The 27,878-nt window shown below is 53.5% G+C and overlaps 1 protein-coding gene across 5 annotated transcripts in view; it reads left to right on the top strand.

Moving 5' to 3' along the window:
* Ahdc1 (AT-hook DNA binding motif containing 1) overlaps window positions 1-27,878 on the top strand; it is a 65,905-nt gene that overhangs the window by 12,437 nt on the left and 25,590 nt on the right. For 2 of the 5 annotated variants that reach the window (XM_057784619.1, XM_057784620.1), the window contains exon 3: window positions 6,239-6,359. The exons of the other annotated variants lie outside the window; for them this stretch is intronic. The gene's annotated coding sequence lies outside the window, so the exon portion shown is untranslated. The remainder of the gene's footprint in view (window positions 1-6,238; window positions 6,360-27,878) is intronic. 5 annotated transcript variants of the gene reach the window in all.

Here is a 27,878-nt window from a genome sequence, read left to right as displayed (position 1 = left end):
CCCAGTTTCTGTTGACTCCCTTGCACTGGAGAGAGGGCAGGGTTTGGTGTTGAAGGGGCTGAGCTGAATGGAGAATACCTGGTCTATCAGAGCCACTTCCTGTAGTGTGTGGTGGGGCCCAGAGAAGAGTAGAAGCCACCCAAGGTCACACGCCCTGATGAGCTGTAGGGCCTCTCTGGATCCCAGGTCTTTGGGTCTGTTGAAAGGGTGGGGCTTGGAGTGGCAATGGGGCTGGGAGGCATCTCCTCTTGGACCCCACCCCACAGCCTAGTTTCCTCCCTGGAGGTTTTGAGCCCCCCAGCTCTTAGGAGGGTGCAGGGTTGTTGGCTGACTCTTTAGGGCCATGCCCCCTCCCATCCATCTGAGTCCCTAGTGTCGGTTAAGCCCCTCCCTTTGGTACCCATTGGGGCGGAAACTCCCTGGCAACAGCTGATGGATGGGTTAGGGCCTTGACATTGGCTTGGGGCCACAGCACAACCCTGGAGGGACCAAGCTGGGACTGGGGGACTTGGAGGGGAATTTGAGGGAGAAGAATGAGGCTCATAAATCTGGGAGTCTCTGGTTCCTCTTCCATCTTAATCTCTTACCAAACCAGCTTTCCTGCTGCTCATCCCATGAAGCTGGGGTTGAGAGACCCCACCTGCCCACTGATGGAGGTTCACTGCTCTGACTTTGCACTCATGGGAAAGAGAGAGGTGCAGCAGCCTTGATGGGCAAAATGAGGAGGCCTCTGGACGGGTGAGAGGGCCTGTGATGGGTAGAGTGGAGGGCTTCATTTCCTCAGTTTCCCCAGCTGGTGCTGCTCAGCTCAGTCCAGAAGGAGAGCTGAGACCAACAGGATTTCCCAGAGGCACGACTCGTAAATAGTCTTGGCCTGAGAATCCCCCCAAGTCTTGAGAAGAGAAACACTCCTGCAAGCCCCAAGACCTGGAGGTGAGCCTTAGAGCCCAAAGCAGGGTGTGTGCTGAGGTCAGGCTAGGGCGGTGCTTGGTAACTGGCCTGGGAAAGCAGGCTTCAAGGAGGCCAGAGGAAGGGTGGTGGTTTGCCTGGGGGGTGGGGGCTGGGGAGCCATCTTTGGTTGGAAGGCAGGGGGTCTGGCTTTCCCACAGGCCCAGGCAACTGTAGACTGGAGTGCTGGGGCCCTCCTAACTCCCCAGGGAACCCGTTGCTGCTGGGCCTTGGGGACTCAGGCGTCCTGGCGGGTGAGGGCGGGTCTCCAGCAGGCGCCCTGCCAAACCCTGCAGCCTGCTCACCAGGAATCTTGTTGCTGAGAGATGGAAAATCCCGGCTGGGCCTGCAGCTCATCCCTCCCCTCCGGGAGGAGGAGGGGCTCAAAGATTCCTTCCTGCACCCCCCCATCTGGGGCAGAGCCCTCCTTGGCAGTGGGTGGGGCTGGGGGGCCCAGGACAGGCCTCTAAGGCCCAGTCACATGTCCTGGAGCCCTGCCCAGTCCACAGTGGGCACCAGGGCACTTTGGAGGCCGAATGAGCCTGTTGCAGCAGAGGAGGGATAGAGGTGCCAAGGGCCAGAAGGGGCCTGAGTGGGGGCTGGAGTCTGGCCCTGGCCCCACTGGCTCCCCCAGGGTGGAGGGTGAAGAGCTGGTTCTCTCCTTGGACAGGAAGACGAATGATCCTATTATGGGAGGGTGATTTTATTCCACGTGTCACAGAGTCTGAGATTAACTTGCTCACCAGTCTGTGACAAACCCCTCACACCCAACACACACACAGACACACACGTGCAGAGGTAGAGAGACACACACACCCACAGTGTCACAAACACAGATAAGCATTGCTGTGCTACAATACATAGCAGGGCTCACACAGAGACACACTCACAGCGCACACTCAGGTACACCAAAGCTTCGGACCCAGCAGCTTCAAAATAGCATGTCCTCCAGAGTAAGGCCACCCGGATCTGCGGATGCAAACAAGCAGTCCGAGAGGTCTCTTGCTTCCACGCCTTAAACATGCAGAGCCAAGGACACATGGTACCCCATAGACACAGATAAACTTAGACACACAAAACCAGACACTGCCACCCAGACAGGCAGAGACCAACAGCCACACTCTCAGACAAAGGCCCTAGCTACATACAGACAAAGACAAGTGCAGACACACAGCTGGCAGGGCTTACACAAGCACAGGCGTGCACACCCGGACATAGACAAAGACAAATAAATGCCCAGAGGTTTTGCTGTGGACAGATGTGGAGGCACATGCACATCTGGGCCTCCTCAGTCTCCCTGCTTGGGAACATAGTGATCTGGCACCTGAGAGGCCCTGAGGAATCTTCTGCTCCATCAGCCCCAGCCCTTGGCCCCCACCTCTGGCACCAGGCCTGTGGCAAAGGCCACCCCAGCCACACCCTCAGCAGAGCCCTGACATCTCTTAACTTCTGGATGGGTCTTGCTCACAGGATACCATCTTCCCCTGTGAGTCTTATAACAACCCCCCTTTCAGTCTCGCCCCCAGTCATGTGGCCCCTGCCTTTGTCTTTCTCGGTCATTCCTCCTTCCAGCAGACAGGTACAGCTTCAGTCAGGTACATACAGCATCCCCTGTGTGTGTGTGTGTGTGTGTGTGTGTGTGTGCGCACGCGCGTGCGCGCAGTTTTCCTCACTCAGACACCTATACAAACCCACAGCCTTCATGGCTTTCTTGCACAGAATCGCCCCTCCCCCCCGTTTCCTTGCGTTTTCACACACAGGTTAATTCACAAATGCAACACACATGCATCCTCACCTCTCACACACGCATGCATGCTTGCACACTTCCTGAGCCTCCCTTCTCTTTCCTTCCTCTGCCTCTCTCAAACACGCCCTCTGCCTGGAGAGGAGCTGTGCTGCAGATCTGGCTCTCCTGGCGCGTGTCCTTGGCCTTCCTAGCCTCAGTCTCTCCTCCACCTCCGGCCCTGCATACTGTGGCCTTGAATTCTTTTGTCTTCTTTTTCTGTCTAGTCAACAAGTGTGTAAGGAGCACTCATTCCCTTAACGCATATTGCTCAGTATTGCTGGAGCGGTTGTTTAGGGGTGAAGCCCCCAGGGAGACTGATAACAAAGACAAGCATAAGTTCTTTTCTCAGTCCCAAATTTTGTGATCAACCTGGCTGTTGCTTCTCTCTTTCTATGAGATTGGAAGGTAAGCCTTGATCTTGGCTATCAGGGGGTATTATGACGTCATAACAGGAACACTGTGGGAAGGAGGTTCTAGCCAGAGGGGAGAGCATGTACAAAGCCTTAAGGGAATCAAACTTTGATGGGCCGAGAGAAGGTGGTACAGTTCAAAGAGCAGAGGGGAGCTTCCAGGAGGGAGAAGCCAGGCAGTCGAGAATGGTTGCCCTGCTCCGGGAGGTGAGTTTTGTCCAGTGAGCCCCAGGAGGACACAGGAAGTCTTTTCTCTTAATATAATATTTATTTAACTTTTATTTTTTATGTGCACTGGTGTAGAGGTGTCAGAGCCCCTGGAACTGGAGTTATAGACAATTGTGAGCTGCCATATGGGTGCTGGGAATTGAACCCGGTTCCTTTGGAAAAGCAGTCAGTGCTCTTTGGAAAAGCAAACAGCTCAGCAGAGCTAAGCTATCTCTCCAGCCCCAACACAGGAAGTCTTTAGCATCAGAATCTGGATTAGATCAGATCATTAGGGTGGAAACAAGTAGTTGGAAAAGTTTGGATTGGTTGTTTTGTTTTTGAGATAGGGTCTTACTGCATAGTACTGGCTGGCCTGGAACTCACTAGGTAGACCAGGCTAGCCTGGAACTCACAGAGTTCCTCCTGCCTCTGTGTGAGGTACCACACTTGGCCTTGTTTTGAGACAAGGTCTCATCATGCAATTCAGGCTAGCCCCAGAATTCATTGTGTAGCCCAGGAACTTGCTGTCCGCCCTGCTTCAGCCTTCTGGGATCATAGGTGACTTACCAGGGAGGTCTGAGTACTAAAGGCTCGTGGTCTCACCTAGGGCAGGTGGTGCTGGGCTTGTAGCTAGCCAGTTAATAGCCACTATAGTCAGATATCCGTTGGACGTGTGGAGGGTATCAGTCAGTTGAGATCCACTCAGCACCTACTGAGTGTTGGATACCTTGCCGGGTGCTGGGGCAGGCAGTACCATCGGATGACTTTATCAGGCAGACCGTGGAAAGTGCTCCGGCAGGGATAGAGGTCGAGCATCCCGACTGCTTACAGGAGGCAAGTGTAGGGACCCTGGCTGGCCTGTGGAGCTAGGGGTAAACTGGTAGAATCTGGGCAGGCTGAGGTTGGGGGAGGGGATGCAGGTAGAACCATTCATTATTTGCCATTAGCAGCCAGAGGGCAGGAACTGAGAAGCTGGTGTCCTTCATCCACTGTTGGGTAGACCACGAGGTGATGGAGCTGTAGTGTGGGGTTATGGGAGAGAAGGGTCAGGGTAGGGCTGGGTTTCACTCAGTGTTTGATGATAACATGAAATGTGGCCATTGAGATTCAGCTTCAGGCCCCACCACATGCTTGCCCTGGCCTCAGTTTCCTCATTTGTGAAATAAGCTGTTATCTTGTGTGGGAGGAAACTGGCATCGTGTGAGGGCTGGGCGAGCCACCTGGAGTGAACATCTTTGGCTTGGGTTCTGGGTCTCGGTGGTGCTTTCTTCCTAAGTGTACTGAGAAAATGAAATGAGGGGTCTCCAGAGAGGAACTTTAGGCACCCTGAAGAGAGGCCAGAGCCCCGTATAGAAGACAAAGGTCTTTCTAAAATCTGAATCCGAGCCGTACAAGGGACCCAAAAGAGAGGGCCTCTGTCCCTCTCCCGTCCTGCCCTAACTTGTATGGCAGTGGAAATGGGCCATGTGCCCAGGAGGACACAGAGTCTAATGTCTGACCTGGGTGGTGTCAGGGCCCTTCCTCCATTCACAAGGAGCAAGGTTCAGGAATACAGTTCATGGAGTCCTCTGGGGTAAAGAGCCAGGTGCCGATTGGGGTATCAGAGCCAGGTGAATGCCTTCGGGCAGGTATGTTCTATCATGATCTTTAGGATTGCCAGGGGTTGTGGTGTGAGGCGAGTGGTCGGCCACACAGCCCCTCAGCTGCCCTGGATCAGGCTGTGAGGGACCTCTTTAAGGATCTCACCTGTGAGGTGGGGCTGGTAGAGAATTAATTTCCTGTGCTATTTTAATTTTGCTGTATTTAATTTGCTGTTTATTTTAATTAATTAACAGAGTTAATCTCTTATTCTAACTTGCTGCCACTAGCCCCACTGCCTTTCAGAGGGGTAGAAGGCCTGGCCAGGTGATGCTCGGTTACTGTGGTAGAAAAGGAACACTCCGGGGAGTAGGTCCCTCCCTTAACCTCTCCCATCACAGGGTTTCCCCACAGCCCCTGCTGCTTCTCCAAGGGACGCTTGCTCCTTTTCTCTCCAAGATTGGCTTCAGGCCTTCAGCTATAGTGGTTGTGGCCTTGAGAAGCCTGATTTGAACCCTTGCCTGTTTCAGCGTTAATGGGTAGTGAGAGGGAACTTGCATCGGGTGGTATTTCAAGGCTGTTGGAGAACTTTTGAGGCAGGAGGATGTCAGATTTTGCTGACAGCTCTCCGTCCTACTCGGTGCTTGGATGACATGCTCGTTGTGTGGTCAGGCTTCCAAGTTACCCTCATGACAGAACACGTGTGACACATGCATGGATATGACCTCAGTTATCACTGGTAGGGGACAGGATTACTCCCGGTCAGTATGAAGAAGGCGAGGCCTCTGAGGGGCTTGCCTGAGGTCACACAGCAATTCCGGGAAGCAAGGCCTGGACAGGCAGCAACCCGTCTTTGTGGAAAGGGCTAACAGTTTGAGAACTCGCAGAGATTAGAGTGGGAGGGTGAGGCCACTGGGGTCCACTGGCTTGGGAGGATGTGGGGTTAGGGAGTAGGTCCCTGTCACAAAGTTCCCCCAAGGGTAAGGTTTCTGCCACCGCTCAGTTTCTGGGAGCTCTTCACTTGCCTGTTAGGATCTGAGGTGCTCTGTGGCCAGCCACAGGAGGCCTTCCTTCCGGGCAGGGTAGCGCATTCCTATTTTCGTTAAGTACTTTTTTTTCCCTGGTGCTGAGAATTGAACCCAGAGCCTCACGCACACTGAGCACATGTTGTCCCACTGAGCTGCTCCCACACCCGCAACTTAGCAAACCCTGAGAATTTTACAAGTAATCACCGTCGCCTCTGTTGTCCTTGTTTTACACACTGCCCCCCATGGCCTCCGCTTTACTTCTCTTCCTTTGGTTTTCCAAGATAGGGCGTCTCCATCTGTAGCCCTGGCTGTCCTGGAACTCAGTCTGTAGACGTGGCTGGCCTTGAACTCACAGAGATCCAACCGCCAGAGTCTAACCCCCCAAGTGCTGGGATAAGAGAGGTACGTGCCACCACCACCTAGCTTTTTCTCTTCTTTTCTAACTTTATGTGTATTGGTATTTTGCCCTCATGTATGTCTGTGTAAGGCTGTTGGATCCCCTGGAACTGGAGTTACAGTTGTGAGTGCCATGTAGTTGCTGGGAATTGAACCCAGGTGCTCTTAACCATAACCACTAAGCCATCTCCAGCCTGGTTTTACTTCTTTTAGTTAACTGTGATCACTTGGAGTCCAAAACTATTAACTGGAAGATTCCAGAAGTAAGCAACTAATAAGTTTTAAGTACTTTTGTTACAGTTAGTATATATTGTAAGCATTCAATTATATTGTTGCTAATCTCTTAGGGTGAGTGATTGATAAACTTAACTTGAAAACATAGTATCCATAAGGGGTTGCTATTTGACAGTCTCAGGCATTCACCTGGGCAAGTCTCGGTAACTTACCTCCCAGATGAGGGGGAGCTCCTATATCAACAGAAGCAGGGCTTAGAGAGCTACAGGACTTGCTCAAGGTCCTACAAGCCAGTACTTTTGAACTTGGGATGCTGGGATCAATTCTCATTTTGAACCACCATATTATCTCCTCCATCCCCTCCCCTCCATGGTGCTTTAAGTCAGGGAATGGGAGGAGAAAAGGTGTCTTTGGGAAGCCTCCTGACTAGGTTAAAAGGCAGACTCTTCACCAACTCAAATATCTAAAAGGACGAGAGAGCCTACAAATCAAGGTGGGGCGGGGATGGGGGACCCGTCATAGGTATAGATAGCAGCAGGTGTCCCAGCTAGGGATCCTTTGTGGACATGGCCCCACTGCTACAGTGGTGACTTACTGGAAGGGGGCATGGAAGAACTGGCTGGCCTCGGACAGCTTGGGTCACACAGTAAGAGGGAAAAAAAATCTCAGCTGGGCAGTAGTGGCGCACGCCTTTAATTCCAGCATTCGGGAGGCAGAGGCAGGTGGATCTCCGCGTTTGGGGTCAGCCTGGTCTACAGAGCTAGTTCCAGGACAGCCAGGGCTGTGACACAGAGAAACCCTGTCTCAAAAAACAAAACAAAAATCTCAAATGCCAACAAGTGTGTAGTTGAGAGTTTAGATCTGGATCCTGTATCTTCAGTTCCTTGACTTCTGTTTGAGCCTTGGTTTCCTCCTTTGTCAAGAGGAAGTGACTACAGGGCTGATGTTTTAGGGTTTATTGGGGTCAGTGATGTCAAATACAAAGGGTTGGGCTCCAAAGCAGAGGACAGCGAGTTTCTGACGTTCAGATCCAGTTCTGGGAGTCCTACCCCAGAGCACAGTAGGTGGGAATATCAGGGGGTGGGCGGGTTGTGGCAAACCCAAAACTGGAGTCAGACAGCCTGGTTTTAAATCACATTCATGTGTTTAGAGAGATGGCTCAGAGACTGAGTCTTCAAGAGCGCTTGTTCCTCTTCCAGAAGACCCAAGTTCAATTCACAGTCCCCATGTTGGGCAGCTCACAGTCACCTCCAACACCAGATCCAGGGGATGCAACACCACCTTCTGGCCTCTGAAGGCATCCACATGTATGGCATCCACACACACAACACACACATACACAGAAATAAAAACAGAATCTTTAAATCCTACTCATGGTACATGCATGGCCTTGACTGTCAGTACAATGGATGTTAATGGTAGCTCTCCCCACCTTATAGGGCATGGTGAGGATTTGGTTAGTTAATTAAGCAAGTAACACAGAGTCGGCTGGGTACAAGTTTCCAACCACTACAGATAGTAAGGGACTGAACATTTCATCTGTCTTCTTTCCGTCATAATCTGGAAAGAAGCGTGTGTAGGGGGCTGTTCAGAAAGGAAGAACTGAGCGGGCTGAGGCTCTTCGGATGGAGACAATGAAATGTCAGCATGTGGGCTGGCGTTCACGGAGCGCGGAGTGTCAGGCACGCGCCCAGGAGGCAGAGCATGTACTATCCTTATTTTGCAGGTAGGAAATGGGTTCCGAGAGGTACAGTGACATCCCCCAAGAAACACAGCCAATCAGAAAATCACACACGCACATGCACACATAAATGAAAGAAAAAAAAAAAGAAAGCTAACTAGTAGGGGTAGGGCTGCCTGCCCGCCTTCCTTCCTTCCCTTTTACTTTCTTCCTTTCTTCTTTCCTTCCTTCCTTCCCTTTCTTTTTTTGAGACAAGTCTCTCTACATAGCCTTGGCTATCCTGTAATTCACTATGTAGACCAGGCTCTCCCTGAACTCACAGAAATCTGCTTGCCTCTGCCTCCTAAGTGCTGGGATTAAAGGTGTGCACCACCATATTGGACTTGGGACTACATTTCTTTTTGTTGTTGTTGTTTTTGTTTTACAGGGTTTCTCTGTAGCTTTGGAGCCTGTCCTGGAACTAGCTCTTATAGACCAGGCTGGCCTCAAACTCACAGAGATCTGCCTGCCTCTGCCTCCCGAGTGCTGGGATTAAAGGTGTGTGCCACCACTGCCCGGCTTGGGGCTACATTTCTTTTTTTTTTTTTTTTTTTGGTTTTTCGAGACAGGGTTTCTCTGTGGTTTTGGAGCCTGTCCTGGAACTAGCTCTTGTAGACCAGGCTGGTCTCGAACTCACAGAGATCCGCCTGCCTCTGCCTCCCAAGTGCTGGGATTAAAGGCGTGCGCCACCATCGCCCGGCTGGGGCTACATTTCTTAATTAAAAAGATTCAAACTAGTTGGGGGCTGGGGTGGAGGGGTTGATCCATCAGATGAAGGAGGAAGTCCTGGTCAGGAGAGGGACAGGGATAACAAGGAAGGGATGGAAGAGGGCAAAGTCTGTGCATGCGCGCGTGCACACATGAGAGCACAGGCATGCTCATGCTTAAACATGTAAGAGAAAAGGGGAGTATGGGAAGAGACAGAGTTGACTTGTTGTGTAGTCCAGGTTGGCCTCAAATTTGAACGTGCTGCAGATAAAAGAAAGTGGAATCTGGCAGGAATGCCCCTACAACATGTGGGTTTTGAGAGACAGATGAGCTGGAAGAGATGGGGGCCCAGAACATTCTAGGCAAGGCCCAAGCACTGACCCTAAGGGGGGAATGAGTAGTGTAGCTTACGTAGAGCTGAGAAGTGGGAGGAAGTGACCCAGTGAAGAAAGGTTGGGAGGCTGGTGGCCTCAGGGGCATGTGACGGGTGACAGTAAGAGGCTTAGCTAATCACGGGAAAGGAAGACCAGCACAGTCATTAACAGGGTAGACACCGGAGTCACAGCCTAACCAGGCTGCTTCCTTCCCAGTGTTTTTAAGCACCTGACCCTAGGATGAGATGATCTGCAGCCGTACAGCCTGGAACGTGGTCTAGACGTGACTTGCTCATTCATTCCTCAACTAGCTGTGCGAGTTTGGTGCTAGGCTGTTCTGGGACACAAAGCAGTAGAGTTGAAGTATTAAAAAAAAAAAACCCTACCCTCAAGCGAATTTACACAAAGTAAAATAATTCACACAAAGGCAGATAGAATGCATGGTTTATTAGCTGACTAGGCATGGCAGTATATTTCTGTAATCCTAGGAAGGCAAGAGAGTCATGAGTTCAAGGACAACTTGAGCTACGTAGTAAGACCCTGTCTCCAAAATAAATGAGAACATGTGTGTGGTGTGTGTGTGTGTGGTTTGTTAGGTGGTTATCAGAAGTACCAAGTAAGAAATGAAGCAGGGTGGGGCTTAGAGAGTAGAAGATTGCAAGGGTGCCTTGCACGTTTTGAAACAAGGGTCTCACTGTGTTGGCCAGGCTGCTGTGGAACTCCTGGCCGCCCTCCTGCCTCAGCCTCCTGAGTATCCAGAAGTCTAGATGCACAGCACTACTCCTAGCACGGATGAGAGCTTGAAACAAACTTACAATTAGAGGCCGCGATGACTGTTTGGAGTTTTTGCAAATTTTATTAGAACACATCTACACAGACACAGTTTACAAACCATTTAGCCTTTATAAAGATGGTATGAGGTGCAGATATTGCTGTCCCTTCTGCAGATGGGGACACTCACAGGGAAAAGACAAACTTACAGAACTAGTCCTGACTTTGCGGGTAGTGCTATGCCCTTGACTCTGAGTCCCTGTGGCAAGGGGACAGAATGGGAGTGGAGAGGACTAGTGAAATCTAAGGTAAGCCAGTATGCTGACGTGGAGCCAAGCTGTATAGTTAGGGCAGTGGCCTACTTCCTGGAGCCAGCAGTGTGGTCAGTATGCCTCAGCCTGGTCTGCTCAGGGTGAGCTGAGAGTGGCTGGACCTAGGAATAACCCGAAGGGCAGAGTAGGGGCAACCAGCTAGGCCTGAGGCACTGGGTGACAGACCAGCAGGGCAGGTCCGTCCCGAGCTGAGTGAGCCTGTGGTTGTGGGTGGTAGTCAGAAGAAATCAGCCCACTGACCAGATGAGAGGGAAAGGGGAGGTGACCAGCGGAGCCCAGCTGGCAGTGAAGGCCACCGAATGTCAACCTGAAGACCTTGACCTTGATGATGCCATCAGCAGCAAGGCTAAGACACAGTGTTATGAGATTGGGATCTGAGTAAGAGAGCTGGCGCAAGGTAGAGAAGGTTCCTTGAAGGCCATGGGGTGGGAAGCCCACTGAGGAACCTCCACAGCTGATCATGTGAGGAGTGGGGAGGGCAGGCCAGGCAGACAGATAGGTGGAAGGAATGAGACCCGAGATTTGATATTCTTGGACGTTGGCTTTGGGTCCTTCCTGGTGCTGGCTACTTTCTTTCTTCCTCTGTACCTGTTTTCTCATTTAGACTTTTAACTTTTGGGGCTAAGAATCCATTCTGAGAAGGTGACAGAGCTAGGGCCTTCTCTCCAGATAAATATAAGAATGATTTGGTCAGCAGTTTGTGAGGCTATAAACCTGACAGTTCATTCATGAGTTAAGCTGGAGGGTTAGCGTAAGTACCGACAGCACCTAGCACCAAGTGCATGCTCTGGACCAGATGCTGCATGAGGGCTTCTGTCTCACAGGCCTGTTAAAGCCGCGCAAGAACCCTAAGAAACGGATACCCTTGTATTTGACCCGTTTTGTAGATGAAGAAACTGAGGAGGCCTAGGGAGGCTGAGTGACTGCTTCAGTCACAGCTGGGGACGCTGAGTTTGTCTCAGCTTATCAGACATTAAAGTTAGCCTAACAGGAATGGCAGGACAGGCCTGGGAGGATTTGTAAAGAAAGCCATGAAGAAGTCAGAGCTGAAGGTAGGGAAAAGGGCCTGCTTAGCCCTGAGGTGTGAGAGGCATCAGGCGATCCAAGGTGAGGGCAGAGAATGAGGATTTCATCTAGAGCTCTCTGACCTGGCTTCCAGAATCTGCCTTATAGGATTCTGCTGCTGCTGGGCCTGGAGTCTGCCAGGAAAGGGTGGCGTTTAGGCTACTCTAACTTCATGACCTGATTATGTTCAGTGCCTGGCAGAGAAGGGCTTATCCCTGACCATTTGACTCAGCTTCTAGTGTTGTCTCTGGAATCTACCCTCCCTCTCTGTACCAAGGTCACTGAGAAGGGCCAATGAGCCTTGAACTCTCCAGGGAAATGCCAAAATGGAGAGAGTCTTTCCATTCCAGAGAAGAGCCTGGGGTCCGACTGATGAGATTACAGTAGAATCCGGAACCCAAGCTGCGTGGGACCCATGTTAGGTTCTCACTGGGCTCCATCTAGAAGTACAGTAAGAAGTAGCAGAGATTAGGTGAGGCCACTGGCTCAGGCCGAAGTCTAGATTTATGAGGAATTGAACTTGCTGTCTAGAATAGGTCTTTTTGTAAAGAGCCAGCTAGTAAAAATTTTAAGGCTTTGTAGACCATTCATTTTCTGTTGTGATACCTTGAAAGTAGTCTTAGATAATATATAAACAGACGGCCTGGCCATGTTCCAGTCAAACTTCAATTATGAAATAGACAACAGGCTGGATTTGGCCCATGGGCTGAAATTTGCGAACTCCTGGTGAATAGCCTTATTCTTCCTGAAGGGTGTGCAGATTTTAAACTAATATTAGTGATCTCTAAGCAAATAAGTTTGGTGTATCAGGCAGGTTGACTTAGAATGTGATCTAACCGTTTGGAGTTGGTGAGTACAAACTGGACTGGAGCCAAGTGTGAGCACATCCCAGCGCCAGGGAAGTCAAAGCAGGAGGATGCTGAGTTTGAGGCCAGCCTGGGCTATAGAACACAGTCATGTCTCAAAAAGAAGCAACGGTGACAACTAGCTAGTGGCTGAAAACAATTAAAAACCTCTGGTTTTGCCGGGCGGTGGTGGTGCACACCTTTAATCCCAGCACTTGGGAAGCAGAAGTAGGTGGATCTCTGTGAGTTCGAGGCCAGCATGGAACAACAGAGAGTTCCAGTACAGTCAAGGACAGACAGCTAAGGCTACACAGAGACCCTGTCTTGAAAACCAAAAACCACCACCAACAAAAATCTCTAGCTTTGCCTAAATCACAGAAAGCTGAGGTCAGGGAGTATGGAGCATTGAGATTTAGACCCATGTATAAGGCTGTGGTCTGGATGTGGGGAAGTGGGTGAGCGACAGCCAGATATTGATCTGGAGTTGGCAGAATTTTGGTTGTATGCCAGAGCGCCATCTGATCTAGTGTGGTGCAATAAAGCACAATGGAAGTAATATATGTAATTAAAAGTTTGCTAATACATTATATATATATTTGAGACAGGGTCTTACTGCACAGCTCTGGTCTGGAACTCACAGAGATCCTCCCGCCTCTGCCTCCCTGATGCTAGGATTAAAGGCATGTGCTATTATGCCTAGCTTAGTTACCCCCGCCCCCCTTTTTAAAGACAAGGTGTCTCTGTGGCAAAGGAAGCTTGGTTGGAACTCACTGTGTAGCCCAAGTTTGCCTCATCTCACACTCAAGACCCTATATTAAACTCCCACATGCTGGAATTACAGGCACGTGCCCCACTAGGCTGGGACTTCTAATGCATTCAACAAAGAAAAAAAAGAAGCAAAATCCATTTAATAACATATCTTATCTAACTCAGCATATCAAAGATAGGATTGTCTCAGTATATAATCATTATAAAACTACTGAGATATTTTCTGTTTCTTATAGTAAGACTTAAGTATCTGCTGTGTATTTTACACCTAACAGCATTTCCCACTTCGGGCTAACAGTGTTCTCAGTGCCCAGGAGCCGCTTGTGGCAACTGGCTAAGTGGGCAGCATGGATTTAGAAGCAGCCTTTTCTTTGGGACTAGGGTCCAGGAGTCATGAGCCAGAATAATCTGGAATAAATAGGGTTGAAGTGCTAGGTTACACCTTTAACCAACTTGAACTGGTGCAGACTGGCCCAGTCTACAGGAGACAGCACCTGGGCTGTGTGTGGGTTGAGGAGAAAGGGTTCCCTCCCTCAGAATTCTGACCAGCTGGCCCCAGGTGGAACCTCTGTTGTGGCTCCGGGCCTCTCAGGACATTTGGCGTCACCTCTCTGAGCACCAGTTTTTAGCTCATCCCAATGTCACCTCTGATTCTGGAGTCTGGTCTGTCCTGGCAGGTGGGGGAGGGCAGGGTGGCAGCTGGATCCTTGGAGCAGAAGCTCTGCCCCTCTAAGCCAGCTGCTGCCAGTCTTCCTGGACCGACTCTGTGGAAACAGGGGACCCAGAGACAGAAATAAACTGCCAGGTTTCCGGGGCGGAGGGGGGGTTATGTGACTCCAACCTTTGTGTTCCCTTGCTGGGGGGGGTGTCGAGGGAGCAGGAAGCAGCTCTAGACTCTCACAGGATGCCCCCCCCCCCATGTGCCATCTCCTTTCCCATCTCCATATCCCTTACTAACTCTGAGGCTGGGGTGAGCCTAGAATTTGATAAATTAGTGAATTACGAGATGAGCGGTTGAGGGCAGACAGAGGCCTTTGGGCTGTTGAGCAGTTTGGTACCCATTTTTAGACACTGTCTCGGGGACCCCCTAGCTGTCCCATAGCAGGTGTTGCATAGACTCAGAGGGCTGCATCAGGGTGCTAAAAAGCTAGAAGACTGTATTGGGTACCTACTCCGCCACTGGTCAAAGGCAACTTGGAGCGACACATTGGGTCTTCGTTTCCACCTGTTTTAGAGTTTGTCTTGTGTCAGTAATTACCTCATACTCTGAAGCCACTTTGTCTGACTTCCGGCTGTGCCATTGTCTAACCTTCGGCAGGTCACTTAACTCTACGGAGCCTCAGTTTCCTCCAGAGCAAAAACACTGTATCTAGCCGGGCGGTGGTGGCGCATGCCTTTAATCCCAGCACTTGGGAGGCAGAGGCAGGCGGATCTCTGTGAGTTCGAGACCAGCCTGGTCTACAAGAGCTAGTTCCAGGACAGGCTCCAAAACCACAGAGAAACCCTGTCTCGAAAAACAAAAAAAACAAACAAACAAACAAAAAAAAACCACTGTATCTTTATTGCGACCTTAATGGTGTTAGTTCATTCTGACAATGCAAAGCCAGCATGCATGCCGTTGGCCACTAACACTGAGTAGGCGCTAGATGCAAATGTATTACTGTATGAATATACATTGTTTTGGTTTCCCCTGAAAAGAGGGCTTTGCAATCCCTCTCACTTTATAAATGTTAAAACCAAGCCCCCCTCGCCAAGAAAAGTGAGTGTTTTGCCCAGGGAAAGGCGCACAGCAAAGTGAATATGGTACCCTTCAAATAAAGCCAGGTAGCTCATCCCAACTTACAGGTAAGGAAATCGAGGCTGGTGATTGGCCACTGGTGCTCGGTGGCGCTATCCAGTGAGACCCGAGTCCGCCGCTGGGGAGGGAGTGCCCGGGCCGCCGGCGCTCACCGGAGGAGGGGCGTGCAGGTAGCGGGCGCCCTGGAGCCACCGCCCGTGGAAGGCGCTATTAGTAATCCCGTCGCTCGGCGGGCCGAGCGAGCAAGTCGGGCTGGGTGTCTCCCGGGCCCTCCCCAGCCCGGAGCCGGATCGAGGCTGCCCTCCCCTCCCCTTCCACGTGTCCCTCCTCCGCGGGCAGCCGAGGGCCAGGGCTAACGGGCCGGGGGCCAGGAAAAAAGCCGAAAACACCGCGGCTAGGCCGCTCCCCTCCCGCTCAAAATAGCCCCCGACCGGGGCTGCCACGCATTCCGTCGGCCCCCGGGGTGCGAGAAGGGGCGGCGGATCGGGCTACGTGGCCGCCCGGCCGAGTGGGACAGGGTGGGGGCGAGGGCGGGCCGCGCGGTCGGCCGGCCGGCATGTGGCTCTCCTTCGGGGAGCCTTGGCAGCCTGGGCTGCGCGCTGCGCGGGGATGATGGAGAGCTTCTGGAATTTCCTGCAGCTGGAGAGCGCGGCCGGCCGGGGGAGCCGGCCCAGCGCTGCTCGGGAAGGGGCGCCGAGCCGCTCGACCCCCGGACGCGTCTCCGCCGCTCCGGTGGGGTGGGAGATTTCCCCGCCCGGTCCCGGACCTCCCCCGGGCGAGGCAGGAGGCTCCCCTCCCCCGCCGCTCCTTCGGGGCTGGCGGGGGTCCAGGCCCGCCCTCCTCGGCCTGGGCGGCGGACAGGGGCCAGGTGCAGGCGACGCCCCTCCCCCAGCCGCCTGGTTTCCCTCTCGGCCCGTCACCTCCGCAAAGAGTCAGAAGCCCTGCGGCCTCCTGGGGAGGGGGCGGGGGCGCAGGCGCAGGCACCGGGGCGGCCAGGTAGCTCGAGGGGCGGCGGCGGGAAAACTCGGGAGCGGATTCCTTCGGCCGGCAGACCCGCGCTTCCTGCTCGAGCTGAGGCGTCGAAGGGCTTCTCTGGAGGAGGGAAGCGAGGCAGCCCTCTCCCAGGTCCCCCTCCTCTCGCAACTGCTGAGCCAGTGGGCGACGGACCGCTGGGAAAATCCTGGATCCTTTCCCCAACTCCCGCAGCAGCTTGCTTTGGGGGGCGACTCTGCACCTTGCTGGTCAGAGTCCGGAAAAGACACCCGGGAGGGAGGGCCTCCCATTTCCCGGAGCCCTGAAATCCAGGGGAGTTGGTAAGTGACTCTCAGGCTCACTCTTGGCACTGTTGGGTGGGGGTGGGGGTGTGAGGAGATCGTTTTCCCACAGCTTTGCCTAATTCCAGCACCGTTTGGTTGAGCTCTGCAGATGGAGACGGATGGACCGTTTGGCCACTCCCAGCCAAAGGCCCCCAGTTCGGTTACAATTCCCGCCCCTACCGAGCTCACCTCGTTAAACTAAAGCAGTGATGGGAGGCTTGGGCTTGGTTGGATGCCTCTGTCGTGCACTGTTCAGTGACCGTGGGCAAGTCCCTTCACTCCTGAGTTCTCCTTTCCCCTTCCTCTATGAGAAACTAGATGCTAGTAGGCAGGCCCGGGCCTTGTGGAGCTTGACGTCGCACTTGTAAAGCAGTTAGTGCGATGCCTCCCCATAGTAAGGACACCTGAGTAACAAGCAGTCCTGCTCAGGAGAGTAGATAATCCCATCTACCTTCCACCGGACCTGTGAAATGTGCATTCCCAGGGTAGGCAGGGAAGGATGGAAAGAGAAAGCCACTGGCTTTATTGAGTCTTCATTTATCCCTTAAACTCATGCTTGCTGTTGGTAGGCTCAGCTCGCTCTACGTTGGGACAAGAGACCTTTAAAGTGCTGGGAGCTGAGAACCAATCCTGGTCACAATGCATTAAATTAAAGCCCTTCCGCCTGGGCCTACTCTAAGTATGGTCTGGAAACTGATGCCCAAGGAGGGGGCTGGTCTCCTCCGGATGCTCCCACTGTTCCGCTGGGGGGTGGGGCTGGCAGAGCACAAAGCTTGGCTTCTCCAGGTGTACGGCCCAGGCAGGCTTAAGGTCAGTAAGATTCTTCCTTTGGGGCTCCTTGCTCACTTTCCACCCTGCCACTGCCAGATGCGCAGATTCAAATTCAAATTCCCCTAGGCTCCACTTCAGCCCAGGAAGTACACCTGGGCCCTCTCCCCACCCCCACCTTCCCCAGTTTTGTTTGCTGTTTGATTGGCCTTCCTTGTCCTCTGGGGAAAAACTAGTGTACTGGAAGGAGCCCGAGATTCATCTCACTAGGCCCTGATGTTGCGTGACTTTAATCCTAGCACTTGGGACGCAGAGGCGGGTGGATCTCTGAGTTTGAAGCCAGTCAGGGCTACACAGTGAGACCTCGTCTCAAAACAACAGCAAAAAAAAAAAAAAAAAGTTTCATTTGACTGTAAACTTGAGGCCTGCCTCTGTGAACCCCAGTTTGCCTTTCTGCAGAAACCACTTAGGAAGGGCTAGAGATGGAGTAGATCCGTGAGGTGCTTGCCTATCAGGCCCGAGGTCTTGCATTTAATTCCCAACACCACCAGATATTATATATGGATACATAAAGCTACCTTGAACACCACTTCACCCATTATCCTACAGGCATCCTGGCAGAGATCTCCTTAAATAATACAAGACAGGCGTGCCCTTGGAGCTAAAGCGGCTTTGCTTTGAAGGCTAGGTATAGGGAATAAGAGAAGCTGCTTTGGGTTCCGGTGGTGCGCTGGGACCCCGGATACAAAGTTCAGAAACTTGCCCGATGGCTAGACTAAGTCCAGCCCAGCCCACTCGGAACCACCACACAGGGGCAGCCCGGTTTGCAGAGGCCGAAAGCGTTGAGTAGGCAGCAGGGTTGTAAAAGAGGTCCCAATGGAAGGCAGCATGCATACATCTGGCTAGTTTCTCTCTGTACCCATAGAGGGCTCACAGTCGCCGACTGAATGGAAGCAAAAAGCTCCAACCAGCAGTTAGGCTGTGTGACTTTGAGCAGGTGATTTTTCCTCTGAGTCTCTGTTCCCTTCTGCCTGACACAGAGGCTGGATTAGTGACTCCCTCAGGCACCTTCCAGCTCTGGCAGGCTCCAAGCCCGTGTTGACTGATGTCTCCTAGGAGATACCATACAGAGAACCAAGTCGGCAGGGAGATCCCTGTCAAGGTATCCCCCACCTTCCAGAAAAGCCAGAACGCCCTCCTTACTGAAACACACCCTTCAGGGATTCTTGACGGGAATCGTGGTGGGTGGAGGGGGCATGTCACCCAAATGAGCAGCATTGCTGACTCCCAGGGTTCCTGTTATCTGAAGAGAGGCCTGTGCTCAAGAGTGGCGTGAGCGCTTGTGTCAGGCAGGGCGGTGAGGCTGCATGCTTCTAGAAGAAAGGAATGTGTGTGTCAGGGACCAGTCAGTCTCTAGGGATGGGGTGCTGGGCATGGGGCTGCTAACTTGTGGGATGTGTGCCTGAGAGTCATCACAGCGCCAGTGGGTTGGGGTGTGCTCTAGCTGAGGAGCGGCTGTGGGGCTGAGGAAAAATAAGGTGGAGGAGTTGGCTCTGAGTCGGTGCTGGACGGCTCGCGGGTGGAAGAGTTTAGCCTGTGCCTAGGTTTGTCCGCTAGGAGCTGGGAGTTGAACTGAAGGACACTATTCTGAATGGCAGTTCTATTGTGAGGGTTTCTGTGTGCGGTTGTTGTCAAGGCTTCCTGAACAGCGGCTCTCTGGAAGGTGTGTCACTGGAGGTGTGTGTAGGGCAGACCCTGGCCGTTTGGGATACTGTCTGTATTGACTGGTATTTCCAGGCTGCCAATCAATCCTTGTCGTTTTGGGTGCCTCTTCTCTTCTAGCCCCCCTATACAGAGGGAGGCCCCAAAACTGGGTGAAGAGAGGAGGGAAGTCTGCCTTTTCTAGTGTTTGTGTAGACAGGCAGCCGCTAGGCTGCTCACAGTAATTTTACCACGGTTCCTAAGTCAGGAATAGGCGTGAATTGACCTTTTAACCCCTTCCCCACCACCGGATTAGATTCTGTTTCCTGTTCCATCTCCTCCAGAACCAGTTCCATGCCAAATCACATCCCAGCCCAACGGTGGATAAGCAACCCCATCCATCGCTTTTTCTCCCCTTACCCTTATCAGGCCTTGGGGGGGCCTGAGGGCCAGGCAGGAGCTGAGGGCCCAGGCAGGAGTGATAAATATTGAAGAGGAGGGATTTCGGTGTGGGCTGGAGCAGCTGCAGTGGTTCCAGTGTCACACTATCTCTCCCCAGGTTTACTGACCCATTTCCATTCACGCGGCTGCCGGTTTCCTAGCAACGGCAACAGTCCCCCCAGAACAGGCGGAGTGTGTGTCTGCCATTAGCTGCTGCTGCAACTGTGTCAAGGTTACCCCGCTCCCTGCAAACCCACCCCGGCGGGTTTGTTTTCTGCCAGTGCCTGGCACACACCATGCCAACCCAGGCAGGGGGAGAGGAGGGCAGGGGGCCAGCCTTAGGGGCTTGGGTGGGGGGTGGGGTGACGAGGAACTGCAGTTCCCGATCCAATGGGAGCCAACTTGGACGGAGTCCGAAGCCCCCCCTCCCATTTGCTGGTGGAATTCCTGAGCCTGAGGGGAGCAAGGGGTGGAGCTGTCCCTCATCCCTGACCCCCGAGATTCCAGAGCCTGGGGGGAGGGGTGTAAGGCCAGGGGCCTCTGGGAACCCTGCCCGGTCTGACCCCACCTGGCTTGTTCTCTGCGCTGGCTTCCTCCCACTCCGGTAGCACCTCCGTTGCTCTCGGCTCTTTGTCCCAGCCTCTGTGAGGGGTCTCCTCCACCAGACTCCCCAGGGCAGGGTTCTATTTCTCCCTCCCGTCAGACTAGGGACTCCTGAGGTTGGGGTTCATGAAACCTCCTGTCTGCCCTCAACACCAGTTCCCAGCTTTTTCCCATATTTTGGGAGACAAGATAAAACATTTAGGGTGAAGAGTGGCCAGGCAGGCAGATGCCCCCATCCTATTAGAAAAGGAGGTTGTGTATGAATGCGCCCTACCCTCTATGAAGCCATATATAGATATAGATAATAGATATAGATATACACACCACACATACACACACACACACACACACGATTGGTCAAAGGAAGTACCCATCTTTTCTTAAACGAAACTGCAGGAGGTTAAACTGCACCCCCACCTTGGTATGTGAGCTCCCCTAGGATGGGGGGCGATGGGAGCATTGGGGGGTCTGTCACCTTATAAGCACTCATGGTCAGCTCAGACCTGACCCGTCACATTCCTTCCCAGGAGGTTTGGAGCTTAAGGCAGAGAGAAGGCAGGGGCAAAAGCCTGGAGGGAGTTGAGAGGAATGGAAGGCCCGGGCACGGGGGAGGGTGGTGGTGAGCTTCACCAAGAAGCTGGGGCAAGGGGCAGCTGGGACTAATGTCTGAATCCACTTCTCATTTTCCAGGCTTCGGTCTTCTGTCTTCCCTCCCTGTCTTTTCTCCTACTTTATACACCCACAAACCTTCCAGGTAGGCCCTCAAGCCTGTGCCATAGGTGTACAGACCTGATACCAGTTCTGAACAAAGAGAGGAGCATGCCGGAGGCAGTTTCTGACGTGCGGAGTGGCCCAGGGACTTATGGGTAGCCTCCAATGTGACTTTCTGGTGCTTGGGAGAGGTTCGCTGGGTCAGAGGCTCTGGCATCTAGGGTACAGAGCAGGCTGTTAGACCGAGACCTGGGCGGGAACTCAGAGAGCCTGGTTCCCTGCCCAGGCCCATAACTGGGTCCTCGTGGCCTCAGTCATGAAGAGCTTAGGCCAGTTAAGAGCCCTCCGATCCTGTTAGTGATTCTGGGTAAGAGATGAGTGAGGGTAGGCAGGGATGGTCAGGAGAGGTGTGGGAAGCAGCCAGCTCAAGGGGGAGTAGCAACATGATACTGTAGCGAAAATAGCCCAGGTCATTTTCAGCTGCTTGGGCCGAGGCATCTGATCCCAGCAGGGCAGCATGGGCAGGGGGCAGGGACGCGCCTTCTCTAAAGCTCCTTGGAAAGCCAGATAGGATGGGAGACTAGAGAAAGGTTGGCACGCCTGGCTGGGCTCCTTCTGACCTACTGGGACCTGGCAGGAGCCCAAGAATCAAATAAGGAATGCAGGGGGTTAACAGGAGGTGAGGCCAGGGCTCCCCCTTTGGGTCCAGGTCTGGATGAGGTGAAAGGTCAACCCCAAGGAGTCCAGGGCACAGCTGAGGGGGTGGGGGGGCGAGTAACTTGATCCTTCTCTCTAGCTAGGCTCCAGGATCACAGCGCCCCCCACCCCCAGGAAGGAGTTTGTTTAGACTTGCTCTCATCAGGGCTGTGAGCTGGGGGTGGGGGGGTCCAGGCTCGTGGGGGTCAGGCACCCCAGCCAGTGTAGACTGCTTTGTCATTCTGTGGTTAGGGGAGTTGGTGGTGGCCCGCTGGGAAAGTTTAAAGATAGCCTCTTCTGGCCCCACACATGCTCTAGACCTCTGTAATTCCGAGGGACACCATAGGGTGGGACACCATAGGCACTGATGAGCTAGAATTGCCAGCTTGGTGCGAGACTGGCATTGAGATGTGTGTGGGAGGGAGAGTTGCACCTCCATGCAGACATGTCTCCGCTGTCTGGTCATATATGTGGTAGGGTGATGGCAAGCAGAGGACTGCACATGCAAGAACTTGGGCCCTTAAATCAAGCCTGGCTTTGGTTCAGATCTTTGCCTCTGCCTTAGTGTTGAGATCAAGACTCATACCACGAAAGCAAGCTTTTAACCTGCGCATGTTTACCTGTCTGCAGAGGAGGACAGAACAGGTACCCAGTGAAGGATAATGTGAGCAGGGCTGCAGCATATGACTCAACATGCTTAAGGCCCCGGGTTCAATTCCAGGCACTGCCAAAAATAAAAAATTAAAAAGGATGGTAATAAGTCTCACTAGCTGCCAAGCCAACTCTAGCTAGAAGCTGGTGAGCTATATAGACAGTATGAAGGAGAGGGTGGCTTTGAGATTGTCTGGTGGGTCTTAGTTAGGCACTTCAGCCTGGGCTATCTAACCTGGATGGAGTATGGTGAGGTGAACTGTGCTCTGCATGAGGCAAGGGCTGGTTCAGCTTAAGTCTATTCCTATTGTTGACCTCTGGGGCTAGCTGCAGCAACACCCCCCCCATCTCCACCCCAACAGGCTTTGTGTGGCTCTGTGGGTGTAGCTGTCCCCAGAGTGTGGCTGTAGGTATGTTTGAGAAGGCACAGACATCCTGAGAACAAGTAGCCTTTTGTCCGCTTTCAGCCCCCAGCTGGGCCGGGCTTTCTCTGGGGGATCCCCTGTTTCTAAGCCCAGATCCCAGCCCACAGACTTTGTCTCTGCCCACAGGTATCCATCTAAGGGGTGTGGATGCTCTGAGCCCTTTCCCGCCCTTCTGGGTGTGGCGGGGGGGGGGGGGCGGCGCTAGCATTAAGGTCTAGGGAAAGAGGGTCGTGGATTAAAGTTGTGCCCAAAGCTCCACCCCCTCCCATGTCACTCTAGGTGCAACCATCCCCTCGGAGCCTTGCCTGCTCCCCTGAGCTCCAGAGCACAGTGGGTGGAGTCAGCAGGAGGTGGCTGTAGCAGGCAGGACTGACTTTGGGGCAGGAGACTTCAAAGGCCTCACCCTTTCTGCAGTGAGAGAGGCTGGACCGGGGTCTTAAGTCTTCTTCTGGAGACCTATTTTTTCCAGTTCATGCCCACATTTGCCAGCTACTCCTTTCTGCAGAAAACCTTCCCAGAATCGATCCTCACCTCCAGTAAATGCACCCCCCTATTCCCTTTACTCTTAGCGCTGTGCTTGCAGAGGGAGAGACACTAAGGCACTAACAAGCCCAGCTATCTATGAAGCCGGCTACTGTGTCCTAGACGCTGCCCCTTCCTCATGACTTACCTTTTCACAGCAGGATTGGGAACTCCCGAATAGGGGTTACAGACATGGCATGAATCAGAAAAGGCACCACTACGTGTTTAGGTTGGGACAGAGGAGGCGACACGCTTATATGGAAGGAAAACTGTGCAGAGCCACACAGCAAGCAAAACAGAAAAGCTAGAAGCCAGGCTCTTGGCTCTGAGTGTGACTAGGAGAGAGCTACAGGGAGACTTGCTAGGGGCCGTCCCCTTCCAAACCCGTCCCTCTAAACAAAGAGCAGACAGGCACTAGGTGGATCTTTCTTTGCTTCCCACACATCTGTACCAAACCCTCTGACTTAGGGGAAGAAGGGGTGACTGGGGGAGCTAAGAGCATTTACAAGCCACAGGACGTGATTCTGGACTTCAGGAGGTGGTATGAGCCCAGTGATTGGGGGCTACTGGTTCTGGGGACATAAAGATTTAGCTTGCAGGTGGGAGGTTCCAAGTTGAGCAAAGAGGAGTGTTGGGAGCCAAAGTATGTGGGGGTTCAGTGCAAGGGAGGCAGGGATTGTGCTGGCCCAGCACTCTTCCCCCCCCACACCCACAGGCTGGCCTAGTGGAATGCTGGGAAGCCCCAGGGATGAGGCCAAGCAGCCAAGGTGTCTCCGGTGGCACGGAAGCAGTTAAGAGCTGCCTCAGCCCGTTCCTTCAGACAATTAGTGACATCTCGCTTGACAACACCACACTGAGCCCATGCAGACCTCAGTCCCCCCTCTTGGCCCCCCCACAGCCGCTTCAGCTGTTTATTCTTGGGCTTTAACAATTGGGATTCTGACTTGGAGGAGCGGGCGCCCTGCACTGCCCTCTGACCCACCGTCGCCTTGGCAACTGGAGCCCGGTAGGCCTGGGCTCTGCGTTAGGATTACAGATCCTGAATTCACAATCTTGCTTCCCTGCAAGCAGCAGCAGCAGCAGCATATGGGATCTTCAGCCAGACTGGAGGGGACATCCTGAGACACAGGCGGAGCCCTGGGATGGCACATGTGACCTGGGCAAAGGTGCCCCCCTGGGGTTGGGCAAAGCCCAAGAGCTCTATTCCACTCCAGCATCTTCCAGTTGCTTTCTGGAAACTTCCTGGTAGAGCCCTGAGGGCAGGGGCGATGCTTCTTCCTCACACACCCCTTTTCGCCCCTTAGTCAGCCCCCTACCATGCCCATAGCTCCAAGTGCCAGCAGACTGTGCCCCTGCCGTGCCCGCTGCCATAGCAACAGGCACCCCCCCCTTTCGAAGCCCTGCTCCCCCCAGCAGCCAACTGCCCCAGCTGAAACCAGAGCCGATGCATCTGTGAGCCTCATGCCCAGACCCACATTCCATTTCTGTCCTCTGTTGTGTCCCCCCCCCCCAGTTCTGGCGACATCTCCCCCCCTGCTTGTGCCCCTCCCTTCACCCCTGCCTACTCCTGCTGTTCCCCCCACACTCTATCCATCACTTAGTGTCTTCCCCTTCTTTCCACCCTATTCTGTGAGTGTATCTCACCCTCTTGACTGTCTCCGCTAGTCTCTGGGTGTGTCAGTCCCTCTGTCTCCTGCTCCCTGGGTTGCTGTGCCTAGGCCTGTCTGTGGCAAGCTCCTCCATCTCTCTCCTTCTGTGTGTGTCTTTGTCTCTGCATCATCCTTCCCGTGTCTCTCTCTCTCTCTCTCTCTTTGTCTTTTTCTTCCTCCTCTTCACACTCTTCCTGAGTCTTTTTTCTTGCTGTTTCTCCTGGCATGCTCTCCCTACCTCTCCCCAGCTCCGCTTCCTCTCCCCTCCCTCCTTTCTCCTTAGGCTGTTTTTCTTGCACCCAGCATCTTCCCCTCTCGGCCTTGATCTCTCCCTCCTCTTTCTGTCCTCACTGTTCTCTCTAAAATTCAGATTTCTTTCAAGATTCCCCCTCTGTCTCCTACTTGGCCATCTTCCTTGTAACAACTGGCCAGGGAGCTGAGGGTAGCCCTTCAGATCTACCCCAAAGAAATGCCCTTTCTAGGGGGGAGTCTATGCCTGAGAGCCCCACTGGGCATGTGTTATTGAACTTGAAATGAACAGAGTCTAAGACTAAAGAGCCTTCAGAAAATAGGGTACCGGGCAAAGAATGCAAGGCATCCTTTGCAGTTTTGGAGTTTGGACATTCCCTATTTGGTCACCCTTCCACCAGCCCAAGTGGCACAAAAGAGCAGTCCCAGGAGCTAAGCTAGACAAGGGCCCTGACATCTTGTAGGGTGCCTAGGCCTCACCGATCCTGTCCCCCTGATATGATGGCTCTCCCAGGCTCTGCCTCAGTTTCCAAACCTGAGAGTCTCCAGCTTTCTTAAAGCACTTTAAGTTTCTGGAACAAAGTCAGCTATGAGGAACAAGGAAAGGCTTAAGTAACCGCCCTGCTCACCAGCACCAGGGACACTGCTGCCCAGAACCAGAGTCTTGGTGGGGTCAGGGTCCTGTCTCCTTCAGTGCCGAGTGTAGGGCAGTGTCCACTTCTCCTTAAGGCTGCAGCCTCTGTTGTCCAGTCTGAACAGTGGCCTCTGGCTTCCTCCTGACATCCTCCTTCAAGGACTGAGCTTTGAGTCATGGGCAGATAGGCCCTAGAGCAGTACACCAGGCCTCCAGGGCCTGGCCTCTTAGTATGGTGAGGCCTAGTCGGGCAGAGATTTCTAGGACCCTGGGTCTGGACACTACTCACCAAGGGGGTCAGGTAGGGGGGTGCCAGGGGGGCGGGTTGCACGCAAAGCATGCTGGGCCCCCTTGGCGGGTGGGTGGGGGGAACAAAGCTGGCATCGAGGCCTCAGCTAAAATTAGCTGCTTCCCTGCGCGGGAGCGAGCATGCCTGCCAGCCGCCCAGATCGCCGCTGCCTCGGCAGGCCATCTGTCGCCACGTTTTTTTGCTAAGTCCCCCAGGGCCCCCTAGCTCTAGCCACCCCCGGGGGCTAGAGGACTCTGCTCTTGAATGTTGCTGGAGAGAGTTCTGGCCTTTGCTGCAGTCCTGCTGTGTGACCTCAGGCTAGCTCTGTCCCTCTCTGGACTTCCATACAGTAAGGGGGTCCCTTATTCCTGGGCAGTAGGTGCTCTTGTGGATCCTGAGAGCAGCAGGGGGATGTGTGTGTTCTTCTCCCTCCCGTTTGAGCTGTTCTGCTAGTCCGGGTGCTAAGGTAGACCAAGGGAGGCTGAGGGTAAAGGTGAAGGGGAGGACAGACTTAATCTAATTCTTTGGTCTTAGCATAGGGCAGTCTGTCCTGTCTCCATCAACTCCTCAACACTCGCCCACACTCTTCCCCTGTGGGAAGCCAGGCAGTGGAAGCAGGGTTCAGCTGACGCAGGTCTAGCCTGTGACTGTAGGGGAGTGCCCAGCGTCTTAGTTTCCTCTCTTCCCATCCTGCATATGGTACATGATTTTCTGAGACCAGCTTTATAGATGGAGACTGAGATGCCAGAAGACGAGAGAGTCCTTGAGGAAGCAGCGGCAGGCAGGGAGTGGAGCCCGCTGCCCTCCCTCCTCTAAAGCTGCCTTCTGACCCCAGTACTTCCTTGGCCCTTTCTCTCTCCCTTAAGCCAAAGAGGCTGAGCTGCCGCTCCAAGGTCACACAACTTGGCTTGGGAGGAGCGGAGCTTAGACTTGAACCCGGGCCTCTTGGCTCCTGGCCTCACTCACCACTCTGGCCAGCAGGCTGGGCCTGTTCCCCAAGTGAGTCATGCTCCTGGACTTTGGCCTCCTTGTCCCTATCCCTAGTTCTGTGGCCTGAAGTTTGGAGAGGGGGCCTTTATAAGGAAGAGGGACAGCGACAACCTTCACAGCAAAGGGGAGCTTAGGCTACCTACGCTGCCCCTCCTTGAGTTCATTAGAAATGGAATGTGCGCCCGAGAAGGTGAAGTTTCCTGGTTGTCTGTATGCCCTGGCGGCTCCCTCCCCAGCACTGCTTTCCAGCAGCCTGCTGCCTGGCTGCTGGGTTACCTTACCTCCTCTCCTGGTGTCCAGGGAGCAAGGTCACACCCAGAGCCCTGTGTGCCTACTCCTCCTCCTGGGGCCAGTAGCGTTTTTCACTGGGGCAACGTGTGGCTGTGCCCGGTTCTAGCATTGCTGGGGTGACATTCATGCCCTGTGAGCTGTGACGCTTCTGCAGGCAGAGGACAGACAGCACCACCCAGGCTGGCAACAGTGCTGGAGGAAGGATGTGGGTGGGCTGTCAACTGTCCAAAGCAGGCAGAGGTGGTATGTTGTGTCTAGATGGGGGGGGGGGAGACCTCAGAGAAGGACAAGGTTGTGTCCCTGCCTCAGACTTCGGTGGGTGGAAGAGATTTGTCCCATGGTGGGGCTGTTTTGGTTCACTGCGTATGTTAGGGTTTTGTACATCGTAGACTCTGTCAGTGGGTAAGTGGTGCCTGGTTAGGTGGTAGGTTACACTGTTGTGATGGGTGACAGCCGGACACCTGCCTTGTGCCACCCAGGGGTATCAGATATAGCCATCTCACGCTTCCAGGGAAGCAACAGGTTGTGTGCTTAGTTGTTCCCGTAGGGAAGGTTGTCGGTGACTACACCTGTCCCTGACTGTCGTGGGGAGTGGTATGTATGATCAGCTCATGCTGTTAGGGTGGTCAGTGAGTTAGCTCTCCCACCGTGGAGAGACAACATACTAACTACCCTGGTATGGGGCTGACAGTTTGTGGGGCTTCCCCATGCATACCACGAGGCCCCCAAAAGGCTGGCCAGGGGAACTAAGCAAGCACAGTAGAAGGTGGGAGTCTCAGTGTCACATGACCTTCCTTCTGACCCAAGTGCCAGCCCTTGGGACTGTGCCCCAAGAGAAAGGACCCAGTGTTTTTCAGATGGTGTGGTAAGGGGCCTCTGGGACCTAGGCAGGTGTGTGACTGAGGAGGTGGAGCACCAGACAGGGCTTGCATGAGGGCTGTGTCCCCATAGGCCTAGGGACCCTGTTGCCTGCC

This window comes from Chionomys nivalis, chromosome 11 (genome assembly GCF_950005125.1).
Source record: "Chionomys nivalis chromosome 11, mChiNiv1.1, whole genome shotgun sequence".
NCBI classification, from domain to species: domain Eukaryota; kingdom Metazoa; phylum Chordata; class Mammalia; order Rodentia; family Cricetidae; genus Chionomys; species Chionomys nivalis.
The sequence above is the reverse complement of the archived record's forward strand: the minus strand, read 5'-3'. Positions and strand labels throughout refer to the sequence as shown.